General features: G+C 42.1%; 2 pseudogenes; both read right to left on the reverse strand.

Annotated features, from left to right (window-relative positions):
- Window positions 1-262: 262 nt before the first annotated feature.
- LOC138145116 (farnesyl pyrophosphate synthase-like) lies at window positions 263-4,874 on the reverse strand (annotated as a pseudogene).
- LOC138145015 (peflin-like) lies at window positions 4,585-6,195 on the reverse strand (annotated as a pseudogene).
- Window positions 6,196-18,767: the final 12,572 nt, after the last annotated feature.

Raw genomic sequence — 18,767 nt, forward strand, 5'->3', positions numbered from 1 at the left:
GATAAAGACTGATTAACAGATGGCTTCATAAAATCCCTCCTTTAGGATTCTGGTAACCCAGGGTCCACAATTACTCTACTGCTGACCTGTCCCTGAATGACTTGGTGTCTGACTCCAGCTCTTCAGACCTCCCTTCAGTAGCCCTCTCCTCATTTGCTCTTTCTTTTTTTATGAGCCATAATTTCTTGAGAGAACATCTTCTTCCAACTCCACACATGGTGCCCTGCCCTCCCAGCCCCCCTCCTCATGTCCTGCTCCTCGGTCACTTCTGACATTTGTGAATCTTCTTTGTGATAATGCTTCTCAATGAGTCCCATCATATTGTACTTTCTTCTTCCAACTTGGTGAAATGAGCAGGCAATTCAAGTTTTTCATACAGTTCCTTCACTTGGGCAACCTTCTGGGGATCTTTCTGTCCATAATTCTCCTCCAGCATCTTTCTTTGCTCAGATGAGGCCAGCTGAAGGCACTTCACCACCAGCCAGCTGCATTTGTTGTCCTGGATGTCGATACCAATCTTGCCAGTCACACTGGGATCACCACAAAGGTCAAGTGATCATCCTGAATTGGAAACAATACCGCATCTCCAGAAGGATGTTCTTAGCATTGGTGTGTTCTTTCTCCCCATCTATGCCTGCCTTGAACATAGCAACAGCAAATGTGAGGTAGGAGTAGAAAGCTGAATTTGAAAGTGTATTTGACAGTGGTCTTCTCTGTCTGCTCAGTGAATCTGGTAAGATCATCCTTGCCTTGAGGGGTGTAATGGAAATGTAAATTTAAAGATCTTCCCTGCCCCTAGGCTAAAGTGCACCTGGAGCCTGGGGTGGGAGGTTTGTTTTTTCAGTAGATACTTTGTGATTGGCCAGTGGGTCAAGAAAGTTGTTACATTCTCTGAGCCTGGAGAAGGCTATATAAGCCCTGATGTGTAGCTTTGTTTTGGGGCTCACTTTGAGAAGTGTTCTGTGATTTGATGAAAGTCTGGGCTAGCCGTTGTCCAGAGCCCCCCGGCTTTGAAACCCGAATGTCGTTTGGTATGGATGTAATGGTTGGACAGTTTGGAAAACTGTCTACTTGATCTGTTTCTCTGTCTTGATAATTCTGTCTGTATATTTTGAAGTTCGGGGTGCTGACCTCTTTCCCCTGAACTAGGTAAACGATACATATTTGACTGATTAAAGAAAGCTTGTTAACCCATTTTGAGTTGCTTTCCTTTATCAAAGCATATCCAGGAACCTGTGTTGGCAGCAAACCCTGAGGACGCTTGGGGTGCTTGCTGCCACAAGGGGCTGTGATAAGATCCAGAGTTTGGCCAATCTTGCTCTGTAGGAAGAGTTTGATGAGGTTCAGGTAACAGGGTTGCCCATGGCAGTAATGCTTTAGGGGGTGAAAGATACAGACTTCTAACAACATGGCATCATAACATTTGACACTGATTTCCCACTTGGGACATGGAATGGACTCTCTGAATGCTCTTGTCTATTATTTGTGGGTCATCACTCATCCAGGAACTTTTTATTGTCATGTTAGGACTGAAAATTTGCGTTGATTTATATGTATGTGTGGAAGGGGTGGGAGAGGGAAAGAGGGCGGGAGGGAGGAAGGAATAAAGAGAGAGAACAAGAGAGGGAGGGGGGAGGAAGAGAGAGGGAGAGGGGGGAGAAAAAGATAGGGGGTGGGAGAGAGAGGGAGAAAGGGAGAAGGGAGAGAACAAAAAAGGGAGAGAAGGAGAGGGAGGGGGGGAGGCAGAGAGGCGGGGGGAGAAAAAAGTTCCATCAATGATGTGTGCAATGAGGCAGAGCAATAGGAAAACTATTACTTAGTAGGAGAAACCAGGAGGCAAAAGGAGAGTAGATTGATCAAAGAGGAGTCAGATAAGAAAGGTAAAATTCTTCAGCATGATGACTGCCAGGAGAAAAAAATAGCTAGTGTTTACATAATGCTGTAAAGATTTGCAGATAATATCTCATTTAATCTTTACAGCCTTGGAAGGTAGGTGTCCCTATCCCCATCTTACTGATGAAACTTGTCCAGGGTGAAATAAGGTCAAAAGCTGGATTTGAAACCAGGTCTTCCTGACTCCAGATCACACTCTGGATAATAGCTAAAAGGGTCAAAGTGCAAAGGATAATCAATAGAAAATGAAGCAAGCTGAGAAGGAATTAAGGAAGATGACTAGAGAAGGGCTGTGGATCTCCTATTTCATACAACGTTTTTGTCCAGCAAACCTCTTGAAAGGAAAATCCACCCAAGAATTTCTATAGAAACAAGCCCAAAAGACCTCTGAGAATCCAAAAGCAATGCCAGAAAGCTCATGTTCTTTCTTTCAAGGACAATCCTTGTGACCTTTGCTGAAACCCTACTTAGTCTGGCATGGAGATGCACTTTAATCAATCTTAGACATCTGGTTTCTCAACCCACAGAAGATCAGAGAATCAAATTGGGTAGATCCTAGGATTTATAATTAGAAAAGGCCTCTGGAGGTCCTCCAATTCGACCCCTCAGGGAACTGAGTCCCACAGAGGTTGAGTGATTTGATTCCTGACACATAGGTGAAGTAGGTGCCAGAACCATGATTGGAATCCAGATTCTCTGTCTCTAAATCCATTGTTCTCTGTAACCAGGAAGAGAAGGGGGTTGGGAGAGTGTGGAAGAACTGCTCAAGAAAGACAATTCACAAAGATGTGAAAGCTAATAATAAGAGAATGGAGATGACTAAGACATGGATGGGCTGCTATTTGTATGGTGGAAGGGGTGCACACACTGATAAGATCACAGATCCCTACTCAGTTGATAACCTTGTCAAAAAATTTTGGACAATCTCCCTGTTACACATTATTTTAGATTTCCTTTATTATTATGATTAGCTGCCCCATGTCATCCCACTGTAACACTTCACCAGGATTGCTTTGTAAATGGCCTTAAAAACAATATTCTCTGTATACTTTATCTGAAAGGCCTAGTATTTTTTATTTCATTCATAGTTTAGAAGAAGTAGGACCCACAATCCAAGGGATTTGAAAGCTAATGAAACCAACCTTCATTCTTTTTTTTTTTCCTGTTGGCAGAGATACACTTACCTCAAAAGAGAAAACTTACCATTTCCTGGATATATACTCTCAGTCCTCAACAAAAAAGTGAAGTTATCCTTGAGAGAAGAAAACCTCTTCTCTTCAAACTAAAGAGATTTCTCTTTCTGATAGGAATGTTTTGTGAACTTAGCCCTAGAGCGGTAGAGAAATGCCCAGACAGAAAGACAGAGATGTTCTTTAGTTGATTGGTTCAAGTATATCACTTCACTCTGGGAACCTCAATGAAATTAGATTCCAAATGATGAGAACAAATCTCACCAAAAAGTACTCTACTTATAGCTCTAATTTCATTGACCATTTAATTTATGCCTCCTGTCACATGATCATTGCTTGTCATCAGTTACCACTGATTTGATCCTGAAACAACTGTTATGCAAGAATGGGACTGGACCCATGGAAAGGGGAACTTTTTCTGAGGAAACTCCTTCTACCAAGTGCAGGTCCACACCTTCTCTATGTTCAGTGTGTTGTGGACAGTTGCCCAAAACATTAAGTGACTTGCTCAGGGTCACAGAGCCAGTATAGGTCACAGGAAGTATGTCACCTTAGGCTGTACCAGATTTAAGGCAGGTCCTCTATCTACTTACTATACAAAACTTCCTGCTGCCTCTCATTATTGAGTACAATAATAATCTCACAATCATAATACTTCTCTCTGGAAAAAGAACAGTTTGGAATGGAAAGTTTGAAAGTTTCTGTAACCTTCAGAAAAAGATTTTTATTTACTGCTAAGCATAATTTTGTCTGTTTGGCCTAAATGAAAAAAGTTCTGGCAAACTGCTAAATTAACAACATTGATAAAGCATTGAATGTTTTAAAAAAGGAAAAGATTCGATGACCATCGATCTTCCCCTTCCTCCTCTCTAGGAAATACAGTGTTGATAAGACCAAGGTCAAGGTCCTACCTCCTCACAGGTAAGTTAGGTTTACTCTGGTTTTTTGCCTCAAAATAAGCTAGTGCTGATCAGGTCTGCCTGCCCCACAGACTCGGTGTTTTGATATGATACTCTGGTCAGTTTCAGAAATACTCTCTGCCTCCCTCCTCTTTTAGACGTGGCAGTTAGGTTTGGAGTTATTGTATTGTTTCCCCACACTTTGTGTGAAACAAAAGGTAACTCTTACATTCACAGAATATTTAGCAAAATTCTCTTGGTCTTAATGGGGACCTGGCAAGTTCATTCCATGTGAAGGGACCAAGATTGATCAGTCACTGTTCCTAAGGAAGCCCAAGCATGCCTTTTGGTTGGGAAATGCTTAATACACCCTTTTTTAAGCAAAGAGACAAAATTCCACACTTCACCTTAGGGTTTGGGTGATGACTAATGATGAGGCTGACGGGTCCTGGTCCACACTCACTCAGGAGGGCATAGGCTTCACTTAATGCTGCATGGCGGAGGCTGACAGAATGGGCTTCTAAGATTTGGTCACTCTGGCTAAGGAGGCATACAGAAGAGCATTTCGGTTAGGACTTACCTTCTTTTTTTTTGGCGCTTGAAGTAGCACCCCTTTATTGAAGCTTATGGATGTGCTGGACTTTTGGCCCCTAGAGACTGAAAACAATGTAGAGATGCATTGGCAATAGCAGGCAACATGGGCAGGGCTGGAGAGTGCCTGCCCCTGGATACCCAAGCAGCAATGAGGGCTGGGTAGCAGGGGGTTCAATGGGAAATGCCCTGGCCTGGTCTCTGTTTCATTTTCAGTAAACCCAAGTCTGTCTAATATAAAACAACACAAAAGAAGTGACAAGAGTATATACGGTGGTAAGAGATGAGCTAGCACTGACATAGGCCATCAGGAAAGTTCACAAGACTTTCCTAGATACAAAGGCCTGAGATGACCAAGTCACTTGAAGTCTTAAGCCAAAAGGGCTGAGCCTCTTTTCTCCCAGGCCTGGAGGTGAGCTAGTCTGCCCACTGGTGAGGATGCACACCTGCCTGGGGGGTCAGGTCCCCATCTTGCGCTAGGGCCTAGACCCCAGGGCCTACAGGGGTGGTCACTCCTCTGATGTCCACAGCGTGGCAGTCACAATCACCTTCTAAGACTCCTTTCTAAGAATGTTACCACTCAAAGAAAGGGGAGCTCTACTTTCTTTTTGGGGCAGTGGTGAGAGAAAGGAGAGGACAGGGAAGAAACCCCCTTCACTGTTTCCAGTTTAGGGGGGCAGGGGAAGGTTCCTCAAGGTCCCAGGATCTCCGAGGCTAGGCGTCCCTTCTAGCTCTGCGCCTAAGGAGAACTCATGCATTGTGTTGAGGTCACAACATCTGTGAGGCTGTCATGACGAGGAACTCCTCAAAGCTGAGCCGGACACTGCCCTGCATGCTTGTGTCCTTCTCCCGGGAGGCCTCGGTCAGCACCTGCAACTGGGTGTACACCTGGATGAAGCGGTCCAGCTGCATGGCAGGAGTGGCAGAACATGGGTAATATCAGGAGAGCAGGAACTGGGTGAACTGAGGGCTCAAATTATAGCCTGATTTCCACCTGAGGCAGAGGTGGAAAGAAGGACAAACATCTGGGCTTGCTGCAGTTCATTGAAGCTGATGGAGCCCGAGTGGTCCCCGTCATATTGCTGGAAGAGGTTCTTCCACTGCTGGATGAAGGTCCACAAGGCAGAGAAGCCAAAGAGAGAGATCTGGCCTGTTTTGGTCTTGTCAAACATGTTTATCATCATGAGGCAGGTTTCGTCATTGAATGTGGACCAATTGGAGTTGACCAAGGCCTGTGTAAGTTCCTTCACAGAGATGTAGCCACTATGATCTATATCCACTGTCTGGAATCAGGAGTATTCTTCGGGGTCTACACCAGGAGGAATGTTGCCTACTGCTGGGTCTTGCCCATAAGGTCCTGGCTGAGGGGTATTATAGGATTTAGAGCCTCCATAGGGTCCTCCAGGAGCTGACGAAGGGAGCCCCCCAGGGCTGGGATGTTCATAGGCTCCAGCACCAGATGGTGGTCTGTAGGGCCCTCCAGGAGCTGGGCTTCCATAACTTCCACCAGGGGTTAGCCCCCCTCCATATTGGGGATGTCCTGCTTAATAACTGCTTGGTGGGGCTCCTGGAGCCTGTCCAGAAGTTCCTGGGTAGCCCTGCCCATACGGGTAGCTAGACATGGAGTCTGTCAGGACTTATCTTCTTGCTGGAGATTTCTTGGGGAAAGGAAAATATTATCTTTTACTATCTCTCCTCAATGACTCCCCCCCCCTTATGCAATAAAACATTCCACTACAACAAATATAATTCAGTGAAATGAAACCACAAATTGGAATTGTTTGAAAATGAATGTCTTCTTTAACATCTGATGTTCACCAACTTACTGGTCCACCCACTTAATGGTGAGGGGCAAAAGGCATGCTTCAGAAATATGTCCAAAGACAAATTTCTCACCAACATTTCAGGTTGAAACATGGCCTCCCTGGTTGCTGATTCTCTAGCAGATCATTCATAAAATCGACTTAAAACCAATTAGACCAGATGTTGGTATAGGGCACTGGTTTCCTTATTTCTGCCATCTTAAAATGATTACTGCAACATAATTTACAGAAGAAAGCTCACAAAAGCCTGCTAAAGAATTTGGAAAACCATTTTAAACTCGAGCTAATGAGAAATTTGGGACACGCAGCCTATTTCCCCTTGAAATTAGGTACAGTGAAGTCAGGTTTATAAACAAAGACACTTTTGTCTAAGAATTTTAATATGTTCACTTGGTGGACTCCAGACCAATGGAAGCATTCATAAAAGTATCATCATCTTGTGATGTCATTAAAGAAAATATATGCTTTAGGTCATCAAGAAAAAAATCTTCTAATGTGCTTTTGCACAATTTATTGATTCTTTTTTAATGTGTGTATTCACAATGAAAATCAACTAATAATATGCTATGATAGAATAATAAATACCCAAAAGGCCAATGCAGGTAATACAATTGGAACAATCCTCAAACTTCCCTGGGGCACCCAGAGCTAAGAGGAATGCTATGTGGCTAGGGAAATATGAGGATCTTTAAACAGTGTTCCTTCTTGCAGTGTTTACTAGCTTGTTATGAATAGGTGGATTTAGCTCTGCCCCAGGTACCACTTAAACAAGTCCCCTAAAGGCAACGTCAAACAAATGGGATGAGGCAAGTTCAACATAAGATGATGCTGTCTGGATGTTTCATCTTTGACATCTCTAAGCTCAACATTTCCCTTAGTATGAATACAGGAGCAGTTACATATGTGGACACACACACAGAATACTATATACACAGGATACAAATTAAATCCATTTCATTAGATCCATACCTCATCAATATGTATATGCATTTCTAGCTTAGCATTGTCCTGTTGTGTGGTAGTCATCTTTCTAAAGATTTCTGGAACTGACTTATTGATCCCATGTTAACAAGCTCACACCTTACCTTAGTCTACTATCCATCTTGGCTGCTGTTCCTGGGGTAAGGCTATGAATGTAGATGCCTGGAGAGCTATTTTCCAAGGTTAGCCAGCAAACACCAATGCCTAATCTGACTCCTGGCTTTGCGAAAAGCAGAATAGAAAGGAAATAAACAGAAAGAAAAAACCCACAACAGAAAACAGTTTTATCCCTTTTGAAGGAGAACATATCACATGCCTACATAGGTTCTTGGAACAAATTCCTCTTTTCACTAATAACTTCTCATTCTGTGGCTGGAATCAGATTGTGAACCAATACATACTTAACCCCTTATCATCCCTTAGCCCTTTCCCAAAAACTCTCTGAGAAAAAGAGGTATCTGTTCTGTTAATCAGGGAAGTCACTGTAGAATTGGAGGTCCAATGTCAATTGTCTTCTTAAATGACACAACACTGGCTTAATCAGGGACTGATTCTGGAAGGTCCTTGAGTCTCTCCTTCCTTTGTTCAGCTTTGACTCTTTACTCATTTTGCTGCTCCAAAAGCATTTCTCCCAAGAGTGAGCAGAAGACAGAAATGGAGATGAGAATGAATGATGTTTGGTGATTATCTGTGGCCTTTCATTTTATCCTCATCTGTTTCCATGAATGACTGACTGATAACTGTAATCATCTTGAATAATTATAGTTGTTGTTCTGTGACTGAGTCTTCCTAGGCTAGAGAGGCAATGGATACTCATGGACCTCATCCCACAACCCACCATCATGGGAGTTTTGACCTGCTCTATTTCTGACCTGAAAAGGTTTGTGCCTTCCTTAAGCAGCCTGATATCCTCTACTCTCAGAGGCTCAGCATATTGGTGCAAGACTTAGTTCAGACAACATATTGGTTTTAGCCCTGTGGAAGCTCAGAACTCCTGAGCTCAAGCAATCCATCAGGCTCTACTACCCCAGTAACAGGGAGTTTATAGGCATGTGTCACCAAGCCTGGCTGAATAAATTTTTTAAAACAACTTCTGAAATCCTCTCTTTAGCTTCAGAATCAGAATATCTAGTACATTCTTCAGTTTGATATATGGGACTTCATCTGAGGAGTGGGTCACTGGAATTCTTTCCCTCATCTACAATGATTCTATGCACCACTTAGGATCCCAGTGTCTGTCTGGAGGGTACCATGTATGTGGCTCTGGTGGCAGGTTAGTTTTTTCACCATACAAGCAAAGTGAACTTTGACATAAGTGTGAATTCAGAAGTTCAGATGGAATTCAGGAGAATATGAAGAGAGAAGCAGATATAAATACTAAACTATTCTTTACAAGAGAACAAGACGTATTGGGGAGTACATCTCACCTTTGTTGAGTGTAACTTTCATGACAATCCTGTCCTTGGGCCTGGGGCTTTTTGATCCAAACGGGAAGAATCTCCTTCATCTAATCCTGGTGCAGGAGTTCCTCCACTGGCATTAGTATTTTAGGAACTGGATGGGGTCATTACTGTGGGTGTTGGGCATGTAGCAAGACTTGGGCTGTGTAACCTTGTACGTACTGTCAGGGTCACAACACCTTTCTTGAGTTGCTGTGGAAACAAAAACATCAGTAAAGGAGGAATAGAGACTGCATTTATACCAAAAAGGGGAAATAAACCCACCAAAATTGGAAAACAGTAAGGAAAAATCAAGTTGTTTAAAAAAAAGAGCATTAACAAAATATCTTTTTAATTACAGAAGAAAACAAAAAAGTTACAAAAGAGACACAGTAGTTTTGTTACTGTCATATATGTGTGTGTGTGTTTATGAATACATACATATACTTTTATATAATAGAAGTTCTGTAACTCATTCAAGCCTCTGCTTTTATCTAAATATTTATTTTTATTTATGACTGCTACATTTATAGTAAAAGAGAAATTTAATTATAAATTTTCCAAAATAGATAAACAGATTTCTGCTGTCACTCTGTTACCTTAAAGGTCTGAATGGCTTCTTGGTGGGTCAGCCCCTGTAGGGATTCTCCATTCACTGCAAGGATTTCATCCCCTAATAATACAAGGCCAGACCAAGTTAACATTCTTCTAGAGCCTTCAGGAATATACTGACTAGGCCATCAAGAGTAATGGGTTCCTATTAGATCCTTGATTTATTACTTGGCATAAGATTACTTTTATTATTCCAATCTATTTTCATTTGTCTCATCTCATAGGATGGTAATAAAACCAGTCAATGCATGATAGGGAGAATTCTTCATCAGCAATCCCAGTCCTGAGGCGTTGACAAAAACAAACTCCTAGAAACATTCTTTGATTCATTTTATTATTATTATTATTATTATTTTTTGCTTTTTGGAGGGCAATTGGGGTTAAGTGACTTGCCCAAAGTAACAGGGTTAGTTTTTGTGTTAAGTGTCTGAGGGCAGATTTGAACTCAGGTCCTCCTGACTCCAGGGCCAGTGCTCTATTCACTGCACCACCTAGCCACCCCATTTGATTCATTTTATCAAGCAATCATTAATTATCCCCTGGGGACCTGCATTAAGTGCTGGGGATAAAATGACTAACACAAAGAACAGTCCCTTCCCTCACAGAGCTTACCTTCTACTGCCATGTAAGCTCCAGGTTTAATTTCCAGCCAAATTCTCAGTTTGGCTGTAAATATCCCAATGCCTGGAGTTCAAGCGTGATGACACCAGAGGCAATGTCTTTTCATCACTACCTAACAGCAGTAATGGAGCATTAGCCTATAGCATTTACCAGCCCACTCTTACATGTAGAGGAGACCAAGCTACCCAAGGCACTAGCATACTTGGGCAGTAGTTACTGAGGACACTGGGACAAAGACTATGTCCTGAAGCCCAAAGGCCTTGTCCCGAAGCCCAAAGGCCAAGGTAATGCCACCTTTAGAAGTCACCCCATTTCCCAATATCTGTCTTCTTACTTACATTTCCAGGCACTCAGTCATTGAGCTTGAAGGACATTGTATGCTTGTACCTAGATTGCTGTGTGGTGTCAGATCTATCCCTGATAATCCCAGACACATATTCTTCATTAAAAGAAGCATGGCCAGGGCATTACAGAGCTTCTTGGTTATGTCACTAGAAGAAGTGAAAGGGCTTGAACATCTTAGTGACTCTTCTGAGCTGTGAGTCCTGCAAGTTGTACCATGTGACAGTCAAGGCTCAGTCTGTTTCTGGGTACCACAGCAACAAAGAGAAGAGAAATGGCCAACAAAGAACAAATAAAAAATAGAAAGTACTTTCACAGATGAGAGACTTCCCACACATACTCCAAGAGCTGTAACTAGGAATATTCTGTTCCATAGGATGTGGATCTTGAGTCACAAAGCTGTTTATGAGGAAAGACCCAGGAAAGCTACTTGTCCTTTGCTGGGAAGGCTACCTCCAAGTAAGGGAGCAGGGTTATAGGCTAAGGAGAATTCACCTAAGGCATAGCCATGATAATTTCTGATTTAACTCATTCTTCATGCCAACTCCATGCTAAGCTCCGTTGTTTCTCCCTGTTGAAGGGCTATCAGGGCTTTGTTCATCTGGGAACCTTAGGACAAAAGCCTAGTTACAGCATCTGACCCCAAGAGCACAACATTGTCCTCAACTGTTTAAAATGAGTGTATCCTGTCGTTCCTTATGGGAACCTCAGAAAAAATGAAAACCCACGACCTCATCCACATCTGTTAATAGCCTGCTCTTGCCCACTTAGGTCATGCATACATCCTGAGCTGGAAGGGACCTTTGTGGTCATCTAGTCCAGCTCCTTCATCCTGCCAATGAGGGAAGTGAGTCCCAGAAAAGTAAAGTGACTTGTCCAAGGCCACACGTGTACTAATTGAGAAAAGAATGTTATATGAGAAATATTTGGAGGCTCATTTAAGAGGATCAGGAACCCTGAACTATTTTGAGTCATTGATCCTTTCTGTATCTTAGGCTCATTCTACTTTGCCCTGTTAAGCAAGATGAGTTTCAAACACATGAACTGAAAACTAGCGCTTCATTACAGAAATGCTCTGTGACAGTTTCAAACTCAGGACAAAAACTCCACTAGGGAGCTGATGCTTCCTCTAAGAGAGATGAATAAATGATCATCTGCCTTGGAGGTATTCAGCCTGCTCACATCACCCTATTGAAGCACAGATTTCTACCATGATTCCTACTGGGGAGAAATCACTAGCTAACTCTTTGCTGAAGCCGGTTTAAATAAGTCTTCAGACCATTGTTCAAAACAACTTAGAAAATACTGATTTAAGGAAAAGGAAATCTGGTCATGGCAAAGCAGGGTTTGTGTAGCACTAACTGCTGTTTTAAAAAGTCCCAGCACTGGGAGCTCATTGTGGCTTCATAAAATGCAGGGCTATTGTCTCAATCCAAAGACTCAAAGAAAGACAGGTAGATTATCTACATAAGGAAATTATCTTCCTAGTTTCTAGTGTAAGATGTGATTAGACTAACCGTCTCAATAAACTGAAGCCACGAAAGAGCTCCTTTGCTGACAAAAGAGACTGCATTTCTGTTTCACCAGTTTCTTGGGCTTTAGGCCCTGGGTTTTCTCCTGTGGTCATAGAGCTCCAGGGGAAGGAAAGAAGGTATTTCAGAGAAGCTGGGCCATCTTCCCTTTTGTTTGCAGGCATAGATTCATACTTAGTCCAAGCCTTATTCCCATCATATGGGGAGATTCTCTCTTACCTTCTTTGAGTCTTCTGTCTGCAGCAGCTGCTCCATTTGGGAAAATTGTCTTGACAAAAATCCCCATCTGGCCCCTGGCTGAATCCTGACCTCCCACAATACTGAAGCCAAGGCCCTAGACCCAAAGCAGAAAGACAGTTTTTACTGACCATAACACAATAAAAATGATATTGAATAAAGAGTTGCTTTTTTAAAAAGCATTGAAAATCAACTACAAACTAAAATTTTGAATCCTAAAGAATTTGTGGATCAAAAATCATAGAATTGATGGATAATTTCAGTAAAGGACAACAATGAGACAACATGCCAAATTCCCTTTCCAGAGACCACTGCTAATATGGTTGTATTCCCAAGTTCAGTAAACGTAACATTCTAATCACCTGCAGATAAATTATGGCAGGCATTTTCTTCTCCAGTTGTTTTCTGTGATCAGCTTCCTTTCTCGTTGACCATACGTTACCTTTAGAGACTTAAAATGGTTCTGAGGAATAGGGAAACTTCATTTCATGCTGCTCTGGTGCTATACTAGTTTCATGCTTATATTTTATTTTTTCCCCCTTCACATTAAGAATGAACCATTTAAAGAGCCCCAGTCATTTATTACCTAATAATGGAAAACCATTAAGCTCACTGAGAAGATTTAATGGGGACTTGTGCAGAGCTCATAGGCTCTTCCTCTCTCTGCCTTAGAGAAACTTTAAAATGGGGGGGGGCTCCATTCTGTCACTAAATTATGTGTCCTGGATCAGGTACCATTTATGCTTCAAAGGATGAGAGGAAAAATGGAAAGAGATGTAACTGATCCATTCTATCCTGAACTCAGAGAAAAGAATGTCCAGAGGATACACTAAGAACTACATAAAACTCACATTTTAAAATAGTCTTCCTTAGTTAATCTTTCTCTCACATACATAACAAAACAAAACAAAACAATCACAGCCAGAGGTTGAACAAATTGCCTCAGAGGAATGAAGTCCCTCTTGAAAAATTGAACTCACCTTGTCTTGTCCTTTCATCAACACAATGTTGGAGATGATGGAGGGCTGAGCTAGTCTCCAAGGGGATTCCACCTGAGCAGTCCTCAAAGACCGAGTTGACTTCTTCACGACATGGTATTCCTAAATAGACCCATATTGGACAACAGTCAGAAATTCTTTTATTTATCTTGCTACTACAGTCTCTTATCTTTCCGTCAAAGTTGTCCTCTGATGCTCACTGTGGCTTGCAGATTTATCTCAGTTCTCCTGAGTTAAGCCAGAGGAATGTAAGCTCTAGAAGGTCCTGTGCCAAGCTAGGAAGTTTTTCAGCAATGATCCATACATGAATTATACAATCTCTTGTCAGGGTAATAGCCTAGCCAAGACTGGAGAGGCTTAGCACCAGGTTGCTCACAGGGTGATGAATTGTTGAGCCATAGCAACTCTTGGGGATTCATCAAGAGTCTGCAATGTGCAGTGTAGGGAGTCTCTACAGCAATGAAATCACAGCCTTGAAATCTGGAAGGAGAAGTTTATCACCCACAAGAATATTCTAGATTTCAAAGCTCAGCATGATGGACACAATGAACACTTTCTCCTTGTGTCTTTCATAGCCATTCACTTTCACTGGAAGAAAAGAGTTTAGAAAAGACTAGTGGGCTTGTTTGGGATAGCCATGGCTGCCACTGACTGCCATCCCCAGCATGTGTCATCCACCTCTAATTTGTTTTTAGGAACTCCATTAGTACATTGTGTTTTCCTCTCATCTATGAAGAATGCCATAGAAGCCTTTTCCTTGTATTGTATTGGATTGGATTGGATCCCAGGGACTGGAAACATGAAGGCCATTGGTATGCAGGGTGACCATTAATGGTCTTGTTCTCATTTGGCAAACATTCCCCATAGCCCCCAGTCCCAGGCAGAGGTCAAAACCATGGTTAGAATGTATCAGCAGTTTAAGATCACATCACCCACTACACATACACACACATAAGCACACAACCTTTGTCCAAAAGAAAAACACAAACCACATATACACTCAGAGAAGTCACATTCTATAAAAACTCTACTGAATCTGCTGTAGCTATATCTCGAATCCTTCGCCTAGAGAAAAGAAAATATTTTCCTACATATGCTATACTCTCTAAGTCTGACACACAGCAACTCAAATTCTGACCTTTTTTTCAGTGGATCAAAAACAGAATTTGGGCATATAGCAGAGAGAGGTATTTACAACATACAGAAGAAGTTAGGTAGTTATGTAGCAAAGTATGGATCCAGTTTCTTTCTCTGTTATTCTTCCTAAAATTGAAGGTCTTATAAATAGTACATATAACTTGATGATTTATAGATTTCCCCAGAAGTTGCACTTATGCCAGCATAGGCAAAAAATAAAGCAGGAGCCACTTCGTATTTAATAGGGGACTTTTGAGATTACAGAGTATTCCTTGTTGCCTTAAATTTTATTTTTCTACCTACTGAGGTAGAAATGAAATTTTTGCAAGTCACATTTCTGTAATTGTGCATTACTTAAAACAGTTCCTTTTCACAGCCTGTCATGTTAGCCTCCTAGGCTTTAATTCATCAAAAAAGGGTGTGTGTGTGTGTGTGTGTGTGTGTGTGTGTGTGTGTGTGAGTGAGTGAGAGAGAGAGAGAGAAACAGAGACAGAGACAGAGACACAGAGAGACAGAGAGAGACAGAGACAGAGAGACAGAGACAGACAGACCTGGGGGAGGGAGGTAGAATGGGAGGGGTGGTTGAGTATGCCTTTCCTAAGATGATGATGGGAATATGATTACTTCTCATTCATCCCTGGAGTATGGAAGCTTATTCTTAGATTATCAAATGACCTTTTCCTTACCATACGCCATCACCTTCCTCCCCAATACTCTATCAGATCTGTGAGCTCATTGAAGTGAGTATACCCCTCCCGCCCCATGAAACAAATAGTAACAGGTCTGTGTCTGCCTATCCTATGTGACTCACCAACTTTTCCTCACGTGAGCTCATCATAGAGACTCCATCGAACATACTAGAAGCTTTCCTTGAGTGTCCTTGACGCTGCTAGTAGACAAGTGGAACATGGGAAATATTTATGATTTACCAACCTTGATCTTGATGGGACTGGCCTGTCTTCTTTGCCTATCCTACATTACTTTGATGACATTCTTTCCACCACTTGCCCTACATGTAACTCTTTTGAGTCATTAGATATCATTTAGGAGCCCTGTCCTGCAAAGTCCCAGGGCTTGGAGCAATCAGCCCATTATCCTCTGCAGGAGCATCTGGAAGACTTTGCTGTTTGAAGGGAATCATTCTTCCATGTGGCTTATGTGCCAAATAACCTCCACGACAGTGCTTAGCACCTTTAGTGAGCTTTTATGCCTTACTTGATACTAACAATTAAAGGGTCAAAACAATCTACTAGGTTGATATATCTGTTGAGGAATCTTACATGATTTTGACATGCATGCAGGAAACACTTTGTTGGAAGGGGGCCTTTAAGGCAGCATTTGGCACAAATCAATCAAATGCCATTTTATTGTCAACAGTGATAATAACAAAGTAGCATTTACATAGTACTTTAAGGTTTGTAAAGTTATTTACATATGTTATCTCATTTAATCTTCACAACCAGCCTGTGCTACTAAATATCCTCATTTTACAGATACAGAAACTGAGGAACAGAGAAGTTAAATGACTTGTCCAAGGTCAGAAAGATAGTAAGGATCCAGGGCAGGATTTGACCTCAAGCCATCCCAACTCTAGCTCCAGCACTCTCCCCATTCTATTATGTAGCTGCCACAAAAATTAGCTAAAAATAAGTGTCATGAGTTCTTACGTTCTCCTTACTATCTTTCAGTTGGTTCTATTTCATGATGTAGTTCAAAGTAGACTAGAGCTTGCTAAAACCTGGCTGTTTCCTTCTTATTCTCATCTTGTATGCTCTTAACCTGAATGTAGGTTATTCACATACAGTTTTTTACATCTATGGGAAAGTATGCATATGGATCGACAGCTATTTACATTTTCCCAGTCACCTTTTTTTTTATCATAATAATAAAGCCTGGGATTTTTTTTTCCATGTCAGTGATACCTTCCCCTCCTTCAGCTATATTGAGAATTGATCCCTTCATACACTCAGGATTGTGTTGTCTCCAGTATGGTTCTCCTTTGCAGTCTTCTTGGTGGAGTACAGTTGTTTTTCTATCTTTGTTTACTTTGATGGCATATCTACTCCCTTAAGCAGCACATCTGCGATTCTGATATTAAGAGTCCAGGTGTGATGGCTTTATATCACTTTTGGTGAAAAGACTTAAAACAAGTCCTGCTGGAAAATAGCACTCCTGAATGCCTTGCAGCCTGACCAGGGACAGCTTATCCCATCCACCCTAGCATAGCTCTGTCACCTCGAATGCCTCTAGAACAGTGAGGCATCTTCAATTCAAATCAACATACTAAGAATTTATCAAATGCCTGGGTGCAGAACTCTGTGCTTGGTACTGGAGGTGAAGTGAACTTCAGATAAGGTGCAGTCTTGACATTTTTCTTGGCCCTATTTGGGGGTTTCTTGGTAAAGATACTTGGGTGGTTTGCCTTTCCTTCTCCAGCTCATTTTAAAGATGAGGAAATGGAGGGAAACAGGACAAAGTAACTTGCCAGGGTCTCTTAGCTTGTAAGTTTCTGAGGCCAGATTTGAACTCACAAAGTTGAGTCTTCCTTATTTCAGGCCTGGAACCCTATTTACTGTGCCACCTACCTGCCCCATGGTGCCCAGATAACTGTAATACAAAATGATACCATAAGAACATCAGAGAACAAGCACATATACTGCCAGAGAGGTCCAAGGGGGAAAGAAAAGGTCACAGGCACTTAGGAAGGTGGGAGAAAACTTCCTGGAGGAGGGTGCCTTGAAAGTGGGCTGAAAAGGTGGAGTAGGACTCAAGAGTCAGAAGGTGGACAGGAAGAGCATTCCAGGCCCAGGGAACAAAACGAATAAAGGCACAGAGGTGGGAAAACCAAGGAACCAGTACAGGCCAGTACAGAGTGCTCCACGATGGAGTGTAGAGTACATGGACAGGACAGTATCTAGGAGATGGGCTGGACAGGCCTGAAGGCCAAAGCACAATTGCTTCTTCCACTTGTGCTTTTGTTTTTAAAATTTTTATTGATATTTTGAGTCTTACATCACCATAGTATTTTCATGTAGCTCTCCCTTCCCCCTCCTAGAGAGTCACCTGATAAGACAAATGGTATTTTTTCAAGAGAAGAAAAAAGTCACCACAACTGATCAATGCATTGAAAAAGTCTGAAACCATTGGCATTGAATAGCACCTGTGGACCTCCCATCTGTATAAAGGGGTGTGTTGGAGGTACATTCTCATATCTCTCCATTCAAATTCTGCTTGATCTTAATAACTGTTATATTTACTTTTTTTGGGAGGCAATCAGGGTTAAATGACTTGTCCAGGGTCACACAGCTATTAAGTGTCTGAGACCAAATTTGAACTCAGATCCTCCTGACACCAGGGCTATGCCACCTAGCTACCATTTGTTACATATACTTTTGGTATTTTGTTATGTCACTGTTCTTTCCATTTACATGGTTGTAATTTTGTAAATCGCTTCCTTGGCTCTGTTTACATTACTCTGCCATCAGATCATAGATCTTTTCCTGTCACTCCTTAGCTTTCTATGAGGACACATAGCTGATAGTACAAAGAAGCTGTTTCTCTCCATAAAGGTAAATGAAAGACTTTGTCCCTGCCCTTCCCTTGTGGAGTTGATAAGAGGAAAGGCAACCCCTTGCAAGCTAATGCACAAAATTAAAGGGGTAAAGACCTTTCCTTGGACTTCTCAGGGGACTGAGGTACTGCCCAGGAAGTCAGGGGAGCAGGAGCATCAGACTGACCTGTCTTGCCCCAACAGACTCAAGCTGCTGTGGAAGGGAATGCTTCCAGGCAGTCCGAGAAAACTTCCCCAACTTCTCCCCAGAGGCTTCACTGTTTTCTACTGTCAGCTCATCATCTTCTCCAAACGATTCTAGCCAAGGCACACCTCCTGAAAATACCGGGTGAAAGAGATGTTTTCTACTGATAATAGTAATGGGGGGGGAGGAAATCATAGTGAAATGACTTGCTCAGGGTCACACAGCTAGTGAGTGCTTTAGGCCAGATTTGAACTCATCATCTCCTGACTCCAGGGCTGGTTGCTGCTTTATCCACTTCACCACCTAGCTGCCCCTGCTTAAGATTTTCAAAGGGTTTTAAACCATTTTCTCACTTGGTCCTCACAATAACTTTCTGAGGTAGGTGCTATTTTTGCCCCTCTTTTACATATATGGAAACTGAGGCTGAGAAAGGTTAAATAACATGTCCTGTAGTAAATAACAATCTGAACCATGGCTCAAGCCCATGTCTTCCTGACTCTAAAGCCAGTGTTCTATCCACTGTACACACAGGGCTTCCCCAAGACCCAGGCATCAGCTGGTCAAGAAGATGTCCATGCAGTTATCATAAGGCAGAGACTGGCTCAGTTGCTTAGTGCCATGAGGGCAACAAGGTACTGCATTTGTCACTCAGTTACCCACTGAGTTCTCCACCTATTCTCCATGTCTTGTGACCATTACCAGACTTTGAAGAAATCT

The sequence above is a fragment of the Petaurus breviceps genome, unplaced genomic scaffold (assembly GCF_028583685.1).
Source record: "Petaurus breviceps papuanus isolate PSGF00001 unplaced genomic scaffold, PetGlider_PUasm1.0 90723, whole genome shotgun sequence".
Lineage (NCBI taxonomy): Eukaryota > Metazoa > Chordata > Mammalia > Diprotodontia > Petauridae > Petaurus > Petaurus breviceps.